The sequence below is a fragment of the Rhinatrema bivittatum genome, chromosome 4 (genome assembly GCF_901001135.1).
Source record: "Rhinatrema bivittatum chromosome 4, aRhiBiv1.1, whole genome shotgun sequence".
In the NCBI taxonomy this organism is placed as follows: domain Eukaryota; kingdom Metazoa; phylum Chordata; class Amphibia; order Gymnophiona; family Rhinatrematidae; genus Rhinatrema; species Rhinatrema bivittatum.
Genome location: NC_042618.1, coordinates 416,592,333 through 416,609,311, shown reverse-complemented (window position 1 = coordinate 416,609,311; position 16,979 = coordinate 416,592,333).

Below are 16,979 nucleotides of genomic sequence, written 5' to 3'. Positions count from 1 at the left end.
GCATGACTCAGTACAACTAGAACCTGTGGAAGCAGATACAGGAGCTGGTAGAACGCCTGCCGCAGCAGCAAGAGTCTGCTGTTGTGCAGCAGGGTCTGGAAGCCGGGAAACATGAGTGGCCACTGTGGGCATCAGCGCCCATAGGATGGCCTGGCTGTGTTACGAGACTGAACGAGAACCTCGCATGGAGAGTGGCATGCTGAATATGCTCAGCATGCTAGTCAAAGTTTTCTGAGCCGCGTTCCATCTGATGATCTCACCCCATCTGTGACGACTAACATCTTGCTGTCCTAGGAGAACACCTGTTACAGGTGAGCAACTGCGCTCTGTCAACAGGGCTGAATGAGGTATGATAGATGGCGAGTCCCAAGCCGAAGGCTGGAGCAGAACATTTACTAAATAAGCAACTGCAAGCCCACCATGGAGCGTGACTACTGGCTGCACAAGCTACACAGAAAGGCTTGTCTGAATTTATGTTGATATTTCAAAGATTATTCAGACAGTAATGGGAGACGTGTACTAGCTGCAACGAAGGAGACTTCTTTGAGAGGTAGGTGTAGCTCTACCTTGATTGTCTTAGCTATAGGCCTGTTAGCACATATAGTGTACTATACAGAATATTAGCCAGACAGACAAAAGGTTTGGCTATTGCTATGCCCTGTTAGGATCATAAAATGAATATGGGAAGGGGCTCAGTTCTTTTGGAGGTAAGCCAAAGGGCTGAAGATTTTCTTCATCAGATGCATGTAACCTCAGGCAGAATAAAAGTAGCATAATAGCTTGATTAATATGGAAAGCTACCTCCACCTTTGGTAAACATTTAGTGGGTGCAAAGCACCACCGCAAGTGTCCCAGAGCTACTACCGAGGAAGGAAGAATTACAGTGGCTGCCATAGCTGGTGATTTGATTATTAGGAATCTAGATAGCCACCCTGATGACTGATGTAAGCCACTGTTATCACACTGTCTGGCATTATCTGGACTGCCCGAGACTTTAGCCACACCAACCGAACCGCTCGTGCCTCCAGTCTGTTGCTGTTGCACTGCCGCATTCCAGCAACCTTGCACCACCAACTCCTGACAGTAAGCCCCAGAGCCCTGGAGGCTTGCATCTGTCATGAGTACCAACCAATCCAGTGGAGTCCTGGAAATTCCCTTCCTGAGATGGGCCTCGTGCAGCCACCAGTCCAGCTGGGATCTCACCTCTAGAGGAAGGAGCAGCATCCTCACTATACAGTTCTGTGACTGCGGACTATCAGGAGAGCAAGGTGCACCACACTTGTGCCCTCACCCAAGGAACCACTTCTAATATGGCAGCCTTCAACCCCAGTCGGACAAACACTGTTCCGCAGGAATTGGACTCGCAGCATCATGTGGATCTAAGATTGGCAGAAACGCTGCCCTGCCTTGTATCGAATCAAGATTCTGAGACAGGGTCTGAGACAGCTGCAAATTGCTCTTGGCCAGATTTGCCACCCAACCTAAGTTCCTGTAGCAAGGAAGCCATCCTGCAGGAAGCACAAAGAATTTCTTCCAATGTCTTGGCTCAAATCAGTTAGTCTTCTAGATAAGGGTGAACTAGAATGCCCTCCTTCTGAAGTGCCACTGCTACCACCACCATGGCTAGTCCAAAAGGAAAGGCCTGAAACTGGTAACAATCCAGGACAGCAAGTCGGAAGAACACTGGATAATCCTGCCTGATGGGAACGTGCAGCTACTTCTCCATCAGATCCAGAGTTGTGAGATATTCCCCTGCTTAGACAGCCATTATGACAAGAGTGCACAGTTTTAATCCTGAAACCGCATGACTCAGATGACTGCTGAGATCCAGTAAGGGCCGAAATGACCATTCCTTCTTGGGCACAACAAAATAAATGGAATTTCGGCCCGCATTTCATTACAATTCAGGAATGGGAATTACTGCTTTCAGATTCAGCCATTGTAATGTCACTTCTATTTCTAACCTGTTCTGAGGGGACGCGCATAGAGAAACCATGAAAGCAACAGGAAGAATGCAAAGAAATTCTAGAGCATACCCATTCTGAATCACTTTGAGACCCCATTGATCCAACGTAATCTGGAACCACCTGTGATAAAACTGGGATAGGCAACCACCTATCTCCTGCACCACCAGGTGAGCCTGCAAGTCTTCACTGGGAAGATAAGAGATCCACCTCCAGAGCCCACCACCTTTTGAGGACCTCAGGGGCGAAAGGACAGATTTGCACAAGGGACGGGAGCTCTGGGAAGAACCTCCCCTGTAAGGCTGAAAATGCCGGTAGTCTTGAGAGCAGTCAGTCACCCGAAAAGACCAAGCAACAGGTTTCTTGTCCTCTGGCAAATGAGGGACCTGTGTCTCTCCCCATTTACTTGCCATATTTTCCAATTCACTCCCAAACAAAAGACCCTTTGAAGGGCAGCTTAATAAGACTGGTCTTTGAAATATCTGTGGACCAGTTGAGCAGCCACAGTGCCTCCTGGTCATAATAACTGAAGCAGCTCCTCTGGCGGCTGTGCATACTAAATCACAGCCTGCATCAGCCAAGAATGCGGCCCCCTGTTCTATCATAGGTCCAAGATTGGACCTTGCACCACAAGATTCTTGACAAAGTCGCAAAGTAGCCCGAGCTACCAAGGCACAAGAAGAAGCAATTTGCAAGTTCATTGTCACTGCCTCAAAGGCTTGCTTCATGATAGCCTCAATCTTCCTATCCTGAGCATCCTTCAGTGCTGCACCTCCCTCAAATCGGGATGGTGATATGCTTCATAACTGAATTAAAGCATTCACACCATAGGGAAACAATTGCTCTCTGCGGCTCCAAGGGGTATAAACCCATCAGGACCCGACACCCCCCCCCCCCAAAAAAAAAAACACAAAACACAAGCCCACACATCATTCCAGATCAATCAACTCCTGGATTGCATCCAAAAGGGGAAACAAGAAGCCTTGAGCCAGGTGACCAAAATAGGATCCTCCTTCTGTATCCATGGAGTCAGGCCCAGCCTGATCTCAAACCTGGCAACTCATCTCTCTGAAAGAAACAGAGAAGAGTTTTATATGGTTCCAAATCTGGGGGGGGGGGGGGGGGAGGGAAAGAGTTCCTTTCTTCACCAGGAGAGCCACCTCCATCATTGGTATAGGAAAATTGGTTACCTGCTAATTTTCATTCCTGAGGTACCATAGATCACTCCAGACTCCTGGGATGTACCTAAGCTCCCCTTAACTTGAGTGGGAGAGTTCCGCTCATAGAACACCCACTAAAGTGCATGGAAGCCAGAGCCCCGACATCCAAGCGATAACACCTGGCAAAAGTGGGCAATGACTTCCCAGTAGCCACGCAGCAAATTTCATGCAGACATCTGATGTGACTCAGTGTGGGAAGTTGTCAGAGAACTCAGTACGCCCATACCCTCCCTCCCCTCCCCCAGCAGTGGGCACCCTTTAGAAATGTAAGTCGACTTGATCTTGGTTCCACCTTGATGGTTGATGTAGTCCACTGTCACCACATTGTCTAATTGGAATTAGGATCCGTACTGGAAGGCTGCATTATGTCGATGTCCTAGAACCCAGACCTGCAAATAGTCCCAGGCCCTGGGCACCGAAAGCTCTTGCAGAAGCCTAATCTGATTCTGCAATTTCAGCTCTCTGCGCTAGTGTGGAACTGAGCTCCCAGAAACTCCAGAGTTTGTAAGAGGACTAAATGGCTCGTTGCTAGGTTCACCCCCCAATCCTAGAAACCTCAAGTACATTGGTACTTTTTGTACTGATCATTGACAGAGGTCATTTGATTTTGCATGAATAAGCCGGTCATCCAGATACGGATACTCCAACACACCCTTCTTTTGCAATGTGGCTGCCCCCACTATCATCACCTTGGTGAAGGTACACGGAGCAGTCGCCAGCCAAAGGTAAGGGCTCAAAACTGAAAGTGTTCCCTTAGGACCAAGAACCTCTAATCTCTGGCCTGATGACTGTGCAGATATGCCTCTATCAAGGGGAGAGATGCCTTGTACACACAAATTGTCGGCTGTGTGCTGCAGCAGTCAAAAAAGCAAACAGAATGTTAGGAATTATTAGGAAGGGAATGGTGAATAAAACAGAAAATGTCATAATGCCTCTGTATCGCTCCATGGTGAGAACGCACCTTGAATACTGGAACAATTCTGGCTGCCGCATCTCAAAAAAGATAGTTGCGAAGGAGAAGGGCAACCAAAATGATAAAGGGGATGGAACAACTCCCCTATGAGGAAAGGCTGAAGAGGTTAGGGCTGTTCAGCTCGGAGAAGAGACAGCTGAGGGGGGATATGATAGAGGTCTTGAATGAGTAGATGTGACTCTGTTATTTACACTTTCAAATAATAGAAGGACCAGGGGGTATTCCATGAAATTAGCAAGTAGCACATTTAAAAGAAAATTCTCTCACTCAATGCACAATTAAGCTCTGGAATTTGTTGCCAGAGGATGTGGTTAGTGCAGTTAGTGTAGCTGGGTTCAAAAAAGGTTTGGATAAGTTCATTAACTGCTATTAACCAAGTTTACTTAGGGAATAGCCACTGCTATTAATTGCATCAGTAGCATGGGATCTTCTTGGTGTTTGGGTATTTGCCAGGTTCTTGTGACCTGGTTTGGCCTCTGTTGGAAACAGGATGCTGGGCTTGATAGACCCTTGGGTCTGACCCAGCATGACAATTTCTTATGTTCTTAAGAACTACCTTGCTTACCCGCTTTTATGATGGACCTCAGTTTCCATGTGGAAATGGGGAAACCTGAGAACTACACTTACCTTCTTTAAATCCAGTATCTCTTGAATTGGATATGGGGGTGGGGGAAGGAACAGGATGCTTAAAATTGACTTCCAGGCACACTAAGTGTGTTGGGGTATGAGCCAACAAATTAAGCAAGACATATCTGTGAAAAAAAGAAAAACCTGAGCAAAGTCCAAAGCAGCTCTCAATCATATGCAATTTCTCCCTCCTCTTGAAGCAAGAAAGCAAATTCCCCCCATTGGAATCGTCCAGTGTCTCATGATCCACACCCCCTTGAACATTATCAGGGACAGCCTTCCCTGCGGCATTTGCCCACCGTGACTGACAAACGGGATGCTTAAGCACACGATCCCTACATAGCAGGTTGATTTGCCTTCACTGGCCCCTTCTGCAGAATGGTCTGCAGGCCCTGGAAACATTTCACCCAGGAAAAGGAGTATGGATCTATACCAGAGTCCATAGGCCCAACCTTGCTCTCTCCAACCTCTCTCCGAGAAGCTTCTTCCCTTAGGAAGAAGGGAGAACCGACCATTGCCTCGCCTCCCACTCCACTCCCCCTCAGGCTAGGATATGTCCCAACATTGACAAAAGCTGTAGTAGTCAAATCGCTTTGAGCATCTAAAACAGACACAAATGGAGAGCAAGGACTGAATTGCTATGACAGCAAGCCTCACAGATAGAAAGATACTTGGACCTGTTCATCCCTGGCGCCTAGCTTTCCTGAATTTCAGCTCTAGTCGTCCTCCTGTGCGCAAACCAATGCCACCTGGGCGTACTTGCACACACCTCCAGTATAGGTCTTAGCCGTACGTGCACAAATAATCGCTCAAATCTAGGCCGTGGCCTTAAGCGCACAGGTCCCAGCACATACAACCGCCACACATTGAGAATGCGTGCAAATGCCTACGCATGCGAGAAAAGAACCGCTGCAGTGGCTTACTACACAGCCAAGTAAAGCTTGCCTGCACCTTAAACGCATTTAGGCCTGGATCCATTTAACATCCGGCACTGAAAATCATCTGCCTGAAGAGCTTCTCAACAACTCAGGCCTGACTGGCCAAGAGCCAGCATCTCGCTAAACACGCTTTGCATATAAGGAAATTAAAACCGGCAGAAGACCTCTACCAGAAACAGACTCCTCCTCAGTGCAAATGCCTCTGTAAACCTCTGCAGGACAGGGAACTGCCGGCAGTAGCTGAGGAGGGGATTTCCCTGCCTCTCCCACCGACCCTGCTAGAGAATCGAAAATGACTGTTTCTGCATTGATGCAGACCCCTGAATGCTTTTGTTGCATGCACACGCTGTTCCTCCCCGCACCCGTGGCACCACAACAGCAAGCAAGGGAAAAGTCCCTCAGTGCTACGGAGCCAACACCTGGTTTCCTCCAAAGGCAGAGAAGCTATTGAACCCCCCCCCCCCCAAATCACTAAGCTCCCTGAGCTGCTATGGTATCTTCCCGCCCCCTGGAACCTCACTGCTGCACAGATTCCTCCATCTAGTTCCTTTTATTTATTTTCACTCTGAGAACAAATAAAGATACATAGAAACCAACACTTTCCTTTGGTGCAGAGGTTCAGGTTCCAGGAGCACAGGCCGCATGGCTGATCAGAAAAAAGCCATACCTTTTATCTTCAAAACTTTATCAAACTTACAATACCCACTCCCTAGAATGGAACAGAGAGCAGCTAGCAGAAAAAAAAAATCTGCCAAGTTAAAAGGGACTAAAAGAAATCAGCTGCCTCATGAAGGGGAGGGATCTGGACCACCAATTATACACCCCATGGAAGAAAGGCGTGAGCATACAAAAAGGTTCACCAACCCCCAGCTCGTCCACCTTGACCACACAGGAAAGGAGTAAGACCCAAAAACCCCTAGGAGGACGGCTCATAAATCCAAACCAGTCTCCTGACTGCAGGTTTTACACCATCTACTGGAGACAGAGAAATACTGAGGAACTGCAGGATGCACACTGGGTTATGTATGGTATTAGTGAAACTGTCCATCTGCTGGCAGAGAAGGCAAAACCCAGGAATCTGGACTGTTTTGCATAGGTACAGGGAACATCCTGATCCACCTGCATTCCAACTGTCAGACCACACTGTGCCATGGCACTTGACTATGAAGACAGGTAGAGAAGCAATTGGTGTGCACTGAACTAGCTTCGTAGGTACTGCTGCTTCAGAAGACCAACTTTGTAGAAGTGTCTGCAATCCCTGGAAGAATTCCACCCAGGAAAAGGAGGTCAGGCCCATTCCAACCTGACATCCTGCAAGCCAGTGTTCCCGAGGACTTAACCCATGGATCAGTCAAGGGAAGGGACACCTCGGCCATGTCTCCCTATCACACTCCCCTCAGACCTAGGAGATGGACCATTGCTAGCAAAAATCGGAAGGTGGCAAATCTCTAAGCATCCAGACAGTGCTAACACAGGTTTAAAGAAAGCTCTGGCTGAATGGCCCTGTGACATGCAGCAAAGGTTTTTTTCACCATGGGCACTAACCATGCTGTAAAGGTGCAGACCAATGAAGGCTCACACGTAACTTACCCATGCATGTAAGTGCGCCCAAAACGAACAAAAAAAAAAAAATGTGCATTCAAGCTCACATGCCTAGGCTGCTTGTCCAACTAGATGCCAAAATTGGACACCCAGTACCAACACCCAAACTGGACACACATAGAAGCAAGTGACTGCCTGCAGCAAATAGCACTTGTGACTACCCTGTGGCCTACCATGCGCCAAAATGGGAGAAGCCTGGGAGCGTGGCAAAACCAAACAACTGCTCAACCCGCCGTGCCTGCACACTTTACCTCACAGAACCTCCCAGAAACGTGAGCAGGACAGCCGAACACCAAGGAAATAGATCCTTCTCCTGCTGTCTTCCTTTTGCCATCTTTTTACTAAAAATTTTTTTTTTTTTTTACCTGAGCTCAGCCCTCCCCGGCTGAGAGCTGGAATGGGCCACAACTATGGAGGAAGAGGGCTAAATCCTTTACCACCAAGCCTCTCTCGGCCTGCAACCGCTAACTGGAATTCAGGTGTACGCTAGTCAAGGCTACCAGACTGAAAACACAAGAGGGACCGCACAGTATCACCCTCAGGAGGCAAGCAGTACTACATAGACATTTCATCTTTCCACTATCTCCTTTCCAACTTTTTTTTTACACTCACAGGTAATCCTCCAAAGGGAAATGCATGTCCACCATCTGCTGGAGACAGAATACTGTGGGTTGATATCAGGGCAGGACAATATAGATATGACGTCAGCTTTCGCTCCGTCTCCATCTGCTGGCAGAAGTGCATAACCCACCTGTGGGGCTTGACCTGCCTGAATGCTAAGGAAAAGGCTATTTTTAGCCAAAAATTGGAAGGATCCATCCAAAGAAAGTAGGAATAAGCACTGGCAATAAAACATGCTAGAAGAATTTGAAAAGAATTTGGTCACAGAGGCAAAAATACATAACTTTTTAAAATATATCCAAAGCAGGAAGGCTCCAAAGAAGTCTATTGCACCATTAAATGATCGAGGGGGTTAAAGGGGCACTTAGGGAAAATAAGGCCATTATGGAAAAGACTAAATTAAGTTCTTTGCCTTGGTGTTTACTAATGAAGATGTTGGGGAGATCCCCATTCTGCAGACTGGTTTCAAGGGTGATTATTCAGATTAACTGAACCACTTCATAATGAACCTGGAATATTTAGTAGGCCAGATAGACAAACTGAAGAGTAACAAGTCATCTGGTTCAGATGGTATAAACCCCAGGATTCTGAAAGAGCTAAAAGATGAAATTTCAGATCTATTACTTGTAATTTGTAACCTGAAGGTGTCCAATATAAACCCGATATTTAAACAAGGGCTCCAGGGGTGATCTGGGAAAAACTATAGAAGCAGGGTTTATTGCTCCCCCTCAGTAGATGTTAAGAGAAAAAAAAAAGGAATAACTTGGTTAAACAGGGAGCTGTGTTCAATCACATGCTCAATCTGTTCAGAGCATATCCAGCATTCTGAGAGTTGACATAGGGACTGAATGTTAAATTCTAAGGGTTAGGAAGACATAGTACCGATAGAGGTATCATAGAAACATGACAGCATAAATAAAAAAAAAATCCCGTATGGCCCATCCGTCCAAGTAATTTAGCATTAATTCACACACTTCCAGATTCCCTGTATTTAACCCATGCTTTCTTGAATTCAAATACCTTTGTCTCCACTACTTCCACCACCATCTCAGTACATAAATATTTCCTAAGATTACTCCTTTCAACCTCATCATGTACACTTCATTCTAGAGCCTGTTGAAAGAGGTTCACCACCTGTGCATAGAATCCTTTGAGATATTTGAATGTTTAGCAAGTCTGCCCATCTCACCTTTCCTCTAGAATATACATATTTAGATCTTAAGTCTGTCCCCATATGCTTCAGAACAAAAACTGACCATTTTAGAAGCCACCCTTTGGACAGACTTCATCCTGTTTATATCCTTTTGAAGGTGCAGCCTCCAGAACTGTACACAGTATTCCAAATGTGGTCTCACCAGGGCCCTTTATAGGGTAAATATCACCTCTACTTTTCAGCTATTCTCTCTATGAATAGAAGCATCTTTCTGGCTTTTACCGTTGCTTTATCCACCTGTTTGGCCACTTTAATATTATATAGACTTACCCCCCCCGATCCCGTTTTTCTTGTGTGCTTAGAATTTCACCTCCAATACTGTACATTTCCCTTGGGTTTTCATATCTAAAATGCATGGCTTTGCATTTTTAGCATTAAATCTCAGCTGCCAGACCTTCGACCATTCCCTGAGCTTCACTAGATCCACATCTTCCTGGTTGACCCATTACAGATTTTGGTATCAGCAAAAAGAAACTTTTCCCAATAATCCTGTTACTCACAAAAGTGTTGAAAAGAACCAGTTCAGAGACCGATCCATGAGACACACCGCTAGAAACACCCCTCAGAGAAAACTCCATCACTACCCTTGTCACCTCCCAAGTCCGTCACTGATGGCAATGCTATATCTCATTTTAATGACCAAGATTGGTCTTGTATACAAAATGGAGATTGTGGTGACAAGGACAATGAAAGTACAGCAAGTATTGCTTACCTGTAACAGATGTTCTCACAGGACAGCAGGATGTTAGTCCTCACATATGAGTGACATCACAGGATGGAGCCCAATCACGGAAAAACGTTCTGTCAAAGTTTCTACAAAGCTTTGACTGACACTGGCACACTGAGTGCACTGACCATGCTCAGCCTGCAATTATCCCTGTGAGCCACAGGTGTCTCCCTCAGTCTCGTCTTATAGCTAAAAGCGCAATCAAAACTAAGATAAACGTAAAAATGTATACAGACCCAACTCCGCGGGGTGGCAGGTGGGTTTCATGAGGACTAACATCCTGCTGTCCGGTGAGAACACCTGTTACAGGTAAGCAACATTTGCTTCCTCACAGGGCAAGCAGGATGGTAGTCTTCACTTATGGGAGAGTACTGAGCTGAGGATGCCTGAGAGTGCACCAAATGCACCCAAGACGCACGAAAAGCGCAATGACAGGGGTGGAATTTGGATCTGAGGGCATCCTGAAACCCTTAACGGGTTGGTAGAAGGATGTTGGGTAGTGAAACCGAAAAGAATAAGAGTAGACGGACTGGCCAAACATGGAGCATGCCGGCTAGTCGTATCTAAGCAATAATGGACTGCGAAGGTATGGAAAGAACTCCAGGTTGCAGCCTAATAAATATGTACAAGCAGCAGCAGCAGCTGAGGGGAAGCTATGAAGGCCGGGACAGACACAACAGTGTGGTTACACACAGTGTTGTAGTGAAATGACTGCTTGTTGGTAGGAAAATAGGAATAGGTCTGTTTGCCCACAGGAACTCGCAACTTGACTGTTGCCACAGAAGGAAAGAGTTAGGTGGAATTCCTATGGAGTGTAGTACGATCTAGATAAAATGCAAGTGCAGTATTACTGTGCAAGAAGTGGAAAAAACCCTCTCTGGTGAGAGAGAGGTGTTGAGAAAAAAGGGCAGAGTATATTCCGAGTAAGGTGAGATGCAACGTCTACCTTAAGAAAGATAGGAAGTTGAATACGTAAAAACCACTCGGTCACGGAGGAACGCAGGGTCGGATGAGTATGTAATAATGTGTGTAACTCACTGACCCTGTTGGCAGAAATGACATTTATGTGGGAAAAAATTTCCCACATCAAACTGTGAAAAGAGAGCAATGGAAAAGCTTGAACGGAGAATGTATGAGACTTAAGGATAAGATATAGGTTCCGTTCCATGACTAGTGAAAATAGAGGCGGCTTGATCAATGGATAATCTATGGTAAGCTGACTCAGAAGGGGTTTACCGTAAATCGGGTATCCCAACTCCCAAACGATACACCAATTGGAACAGAGGTGTACCTATGTGGAGGATGTCTGGGGAGCAGAATCCGAGGGAGCAAGAGAAAGAGTGGTGTAGAAAAGAAGAAAAAAGGGTAATACCCTTTTGTATGCATCATTTGGTAAATCATGCCATTTGGAATGGTAGGATTTATGTGTGGAAGGTTTTGTGACGCTACCAGTACCTGAGAACATCAGTAAGTCTACAATTTGTTACTGACTGGTGAGAAGGCGAATTGGTTACTGGTGTGATAGATTGAGAAGTATGGGAAGAATACTGGTCTCTGGCAGGACGTGGGTGTGAGGAACAGTGAACCCCGTCCTGGTTCAGCATTAGAAGAGTGTTGGCTATGAAAGGCAGTGGAAGAGACATTTAAGAGGCCCTTGATGGAAGAAAGGCATCTATGGGAACGCATTGGAAACATGTGTAGGGAGTAGAATCTGTGCACCGAATGGTTCAATTCGGACGCAGAGGGCAAGTTCAGTTGACCTCAGTGCTAGAAGATATTTCTTGCCACACATGTAGTTCGAGACCATTCGAGAGGATGGCACCTACATGGAGAAGGTCTGTTAGTGCATTTGGTAAATCTCTTAGAGAAGTGGCCCGAAGATGCATAGAGTGAGCAAGGGCCAAGGGTAGAGCTGTGCAGCTTCCTTGCAGAGCAACTAAGATGTTGTGTATGCTTGTGTGGTGGAAAGCACATTGTCCCTATGCACAAAGATTTGTTGCAGAGGCAGTATTGGAAGGCATAAGGGTATAACTCATGGCTACAAGCTCCAGGAAGTTTATGTGAAACTGCGCCTGCAGCGGAATAGACGCATATTGGGTTGAGAAGATTTTAGGTCAAACTTACAACCCTGAGTGCGATCAGACTAGGTTTTGGTTCTAGATTTGCAATATAGATGAGGGACGAAAGAGGTTGAACAGCTTGGACCCACTGATAATGGAATTTCACGGAATCTAACCCATAGCAGTTTTGGATCGATGAGGAAAGTATAGTGAAAAAACCCCATAGCCCGACAATGAAGAATTGAGGGGCTGAGATTATGGAAAAATGCGCGCAGGGACATGTAAGAATTTATTAGAATGTCTACGCGTATGCTGGACAGGAAGGTCATTGTGACTGTGGTGTCCAGAAGTGTTGTATAAGGGATTTATGGCAGTGACAGTAATCCCAGTTAGTAAATGTATAGTGAATCATGAAGAAGTTAGAGCTCCATGCGTGGGCTGACATGTGGTTATGCAGCTGTCCATACAAGGAAAAGTGTGAATGATGTTGCACTCAGCAGAGAAGCAGTATTCGACGATAGTGATTCAATGAATACCCCAGTTGCCAAAGCTGGTGTAACCAGCAGAGCTTGGGACTGTAATATTGTTACAGTCCCAAGCTGTAGAAAGCACATAGAAAGATTAGAGGTAATGTACTTACTGTGATATGGAAGCATGGGAACGAGAGATACCATTTTACCTGTGCCTTCTGAAGAAAGTTGGTATTTCTGAGGTCCAGGGTGGGCAGAGTAACTACTTGCTGTTGAAAGAAAGAATAGTGTAGTGTAATTAAATCTCCCCAACCCCCCTTTGCGCTTTGAAGCGTCTGGGGGAGTGTACCAGGAACCTTGGTACAAGGTGGAGTGGCTGCTCTGATATCCAGCCAGTTGGGAGACCAGGAGGTGTCCAAACGGGAGGGGCTGATATCATGTAACCTCCCACGGGAGTGAGAGCGGTAAAGTCTTAACCGCATTTCTGTGTGCTGTACAAGGAGACATCGAGACCTGTCAGGCTTCGAGGTGGACTTGCACTTGAGGCAGCATTTGCTGGATTTCATGTTTAGCAGATCAGCGAATGCAGTTGGAATTTTGGTTCTGAAGCAGGAACCAGAAGCCAGAGCATTAATCAGTACAGAGCCTCGTTGCTGAAAAAGGGAGGAAGCCCTGATGCAATCCCAAAGAAATGATAGAGAGGTTCTCCTGGTATTGTGGCTGACATAGCGATATGTGACACTAATACAGTTCTTGGAAGGTACATGACCTAGAATTTTTCGAACCATGTGGCCCGAATTAGAGAACAAATCTCAATGGGAATGCCGCAGAAGTGGGTACTTACCATCCGACGTGGATTGCCAAAGGACGAGCCTGTGAAGATTGCTGGCTCCGATTTCAGGAGTCGGAGAAGTAACCTGTGGACGTAGACGTCAGTCTCAACTCTGATGCCTGGTATGGTGGCGCAGATATAGAGGAGACAGGCTGGGCGTGGCTGGCGCTTACACCGTAATTAGCGGAGGGCCACAATCCCGCACAGATGATGGTGGGGCACACCTCGGTAACAGGGGAGCTGATTAACGAGCTCGTGAACCCGACCCTCGTCGCAGCGGCTCGATGTCTCGTGACGCCAGTGCAGAATTCTTCGGAACTCGTTCCGGTGTTTTTCTGGAGCACCAAGGACTGCCAAAACTGTGAACAGTGCCGATGTTGCTCGGCCCGAGCATTGTCCAGCATCAAGAAGGATAGCACCAATGTGCTGGATGGCGTCGGTGGCGGACGTCACCATATGTCTGTGATGCATGCCACGGTGCTCGGCCCAGTCTTTCCCCAGCGCCGAGATGGATGACCTCGCTGTCGTGGATGGCGACTGATGATGGACTGTCAGCATGCCTGCACTGCTCCTGGCATTATGTAGTGTCTTAGGCTAAAACAGGGCTTTAATAAGAACCCAAAGCATGGAGCACTGTGTTTAGGCGAGGGCATTACGTGGCGGTGCTATGTCTGTGTTGACGTGTCGATGGCGGCCGAGGCGGCCTAGAGGGTATCGTCAAAAATATATAAAAAACGATGACTCGGCCAGAGTAATGACAGTGATGGAGCACTGATGGCATCGGTATAGGTATCTATGGGAACGATGTGACTTCGAATAGTCAGAAAAAAACATCTTTGGTATCGGAAAATTGATACTGCATCGACGGAGTCGATGACCACATCAATAAGAACGTCGAAGACACCGATGGAAATGACGTGGGCGGAGGGCATCGATGTATGGAGGCAGGTGCAGAGGGCATTGACTGGATCAACTTGGGCAGCAACGGCGTTCATGGCATTGATGCCATGGGCACCAATGGCATCGATGGAAGTGCCCCGGGCGACGGTGGCACCGATGAGACAAGGTGTACGTCGATGGCATCCATGGAACCCAAGGAGAAATCAGTGCCATGGATGAAAAACATGGACGGCACTGATAGAAACGATGCAGGGAGGATGGCATCAGGGTACCGCGGGGGGAGGGGTACAGATGTCATCTAAGAATCCAGGACGGTCTGAAGGGGGTACCGACGGTAGCGATGGGGCATCGACTGCGTGAGTGTACAGAGGAAATCGAAGGACCTGAATCTACAGGGGCCCTGGCGGCAAAGGAAACCGTGGAAGTCCCTGTCCCACTAAAGCTAATAAACAAGCAGAGTGTCACAGAGGGACAGTCGCAGGCTATGTGTAGCTAACTGAAAAAATAGGGAGAGGGAAGGCCGCAGTCTGTTGGCAGGCCAGAAAGGTGACAGGAACCGACCAAAAAAAACAGGGCATAGTACTCACCGAGCATCGAATAAACCTACGCGGAGGGAGACCCGTGCAGGTAAAAGTGTTTGTGAAGTAAAAGTTTAAGTCTTTCCTTGAGAAAAAAAAAAAGTGTTAGAATTTCTCAAGCTCCTAACCGCTATGCTTACTGCAGAGCGGAAAAAAAGAAGACTGAGGGAGACACCTGTGGCTCACAAGGATAATTGCAGGCTGAGCATGGTCAGTGCACTCAGTGTGCCAGTGTCAGTCAAAGCTTTGTAGAAACTTTGACAGAAAAGTTTTCCGTACAGGGCTCCATCCTGTGATGTCACCCATATGTGAGGACTACCATCCTGCTTGTCCTGTGAGAATGTTGATTACCAGCTTCAGCATAGCAAGGTTAAACAGTTTGGACAAGTTCCTACAGGAAAATCCATAACACATTATCAGCCAAGTAGATAAGGAAAGCTATTGCTATCCCTGGGAGTGGACAATAAGAAAGATTATGGGATCTGCTAGGTATCTGAGATCTGGATTAGCTACTCTCAGACAGGATACTGGGCTTGATGGACCAAGATCTAACAGCATGGCATTTATATTCTTAAATCTTTAAGAAATAAGTTACTTGGAGAAAAAAATCCCACAAGAGGTCCAATATTTAAATTTAGACATTTTATATATCATTGTTCCATTTATAGATCACAACAGTTTACACAAAGTGACATTCATAATTGTAACAAGAATAGACAATATGGATTGGATACAGAGGTAGTATGCAGAGGCAGGCATTTGTCTATCAAGTAAAAAATTCTAGTCCATAACATTGATCTAGTCTTTGTGGCTCTGTATTCTGATATGTTGAAGTTGTGTTTTTGAATAGCCATGTTTTTAAATCACATTTAAATCTTGCTATCTGGTCGAATATGTAATGTCTTAGGCAGAGAATTCCAGTGCTTTTGACCCACTATAGAAAGCACTCAATCTCTTATTTCATCAGATGTGTGCTCGTATTGTGGGAATAGTCAGAAGTGCTTTATTTTGAGATCTTAGTATTCGCTGAGGATTGTAAAGTTGTAGTGTCACCCCAACAAGCTGCTGTTATTGGAATGAATGATGTTGAATATATATAGTGTTAAGTTTATAATAGATTCTGGATTGTACTGGTAGCCAATGTAGTGATATCAGTGACTGTGTAATCTGATCATATTTCCTAGATCCTAGTAATAGTCTTGAGGCAGCATTTTGCAATAGCTGTAGTGGTTTTTAAAAATGACTTGCTGGAAGACCCAGTAGTAGGGAGTTGCTATAGTCAAGGTTTGAGACTATTAGCGTTTGCAATACAGTACGGAAGTCTGCAAGAATTAAGTGGTTTTAATCGATGTAGAAAATGCAACTTGGCATAATCTGTCTTTAAATTATCCAGGTCTAGGGAAGGTGGTTTAACTGTCTATGATTTTCTACTCAGCCACATGGTTTCAGTCCTTTTAGGGATTAATGTCAATTTGAGTTGCGATAGTTCTTGTTGTATAACTTTCATATACGTAGAGAGTATTGAAGTTGTGATTTCAAAAAGATCTAAAGAGTATGTAAAATTGTAAGTCATCAGCATAAGAAGAAAGTTATTCCTAGATTCGTCAGTAACTTTCATAGTGGGAGCATGTAAATAATTGAATAGTGTTGCTGATAGGGCTAAGCCTTGAGGGACACCTGTATCACACTGGAAGGTGTCAGATGTATAGTTGCCCAGTTTGACTTGGAATGTTCTGTTAGATAGGAATGACGTGAACCACATGAGAACCATGCCGATCTTTGTTTCTCACACCAGTAAGGACAGACAAGCTACAACATTAACTGTTACATATTCATTATTGTACATTTAACAAGGCTATAGTTTAAGGCTAGCTAGAATTGACATCCTAACCACATCACAGCCTGAGCATCTAGTTAAGGGATATAAAAAAAACAAAAACAAACTTACAGTTTGGCTACTACTAGCTACAATTTAGTATTTTTTCATCAACAGCCATGCCCATTTCCTGCACTTAAATAAGTCTTTACACAAAACATACTGCCTTTAACAGAAGCTGCCCAAGATCATAGCTACCAGAATCTGTCTGCCTACCCGTGAATTCAGAACATTTCATCTAGCTACAAGCTCCAAGAACAGTTAGATAACCTTGCTTTACCTACCAGTCAAATTGTGCAGACTAGTTTTGAAAGGGATAGTAGTACCATTAAAACTTGCTTTAGGTTATACATTAGTAATGTATGCTAGCACCACATG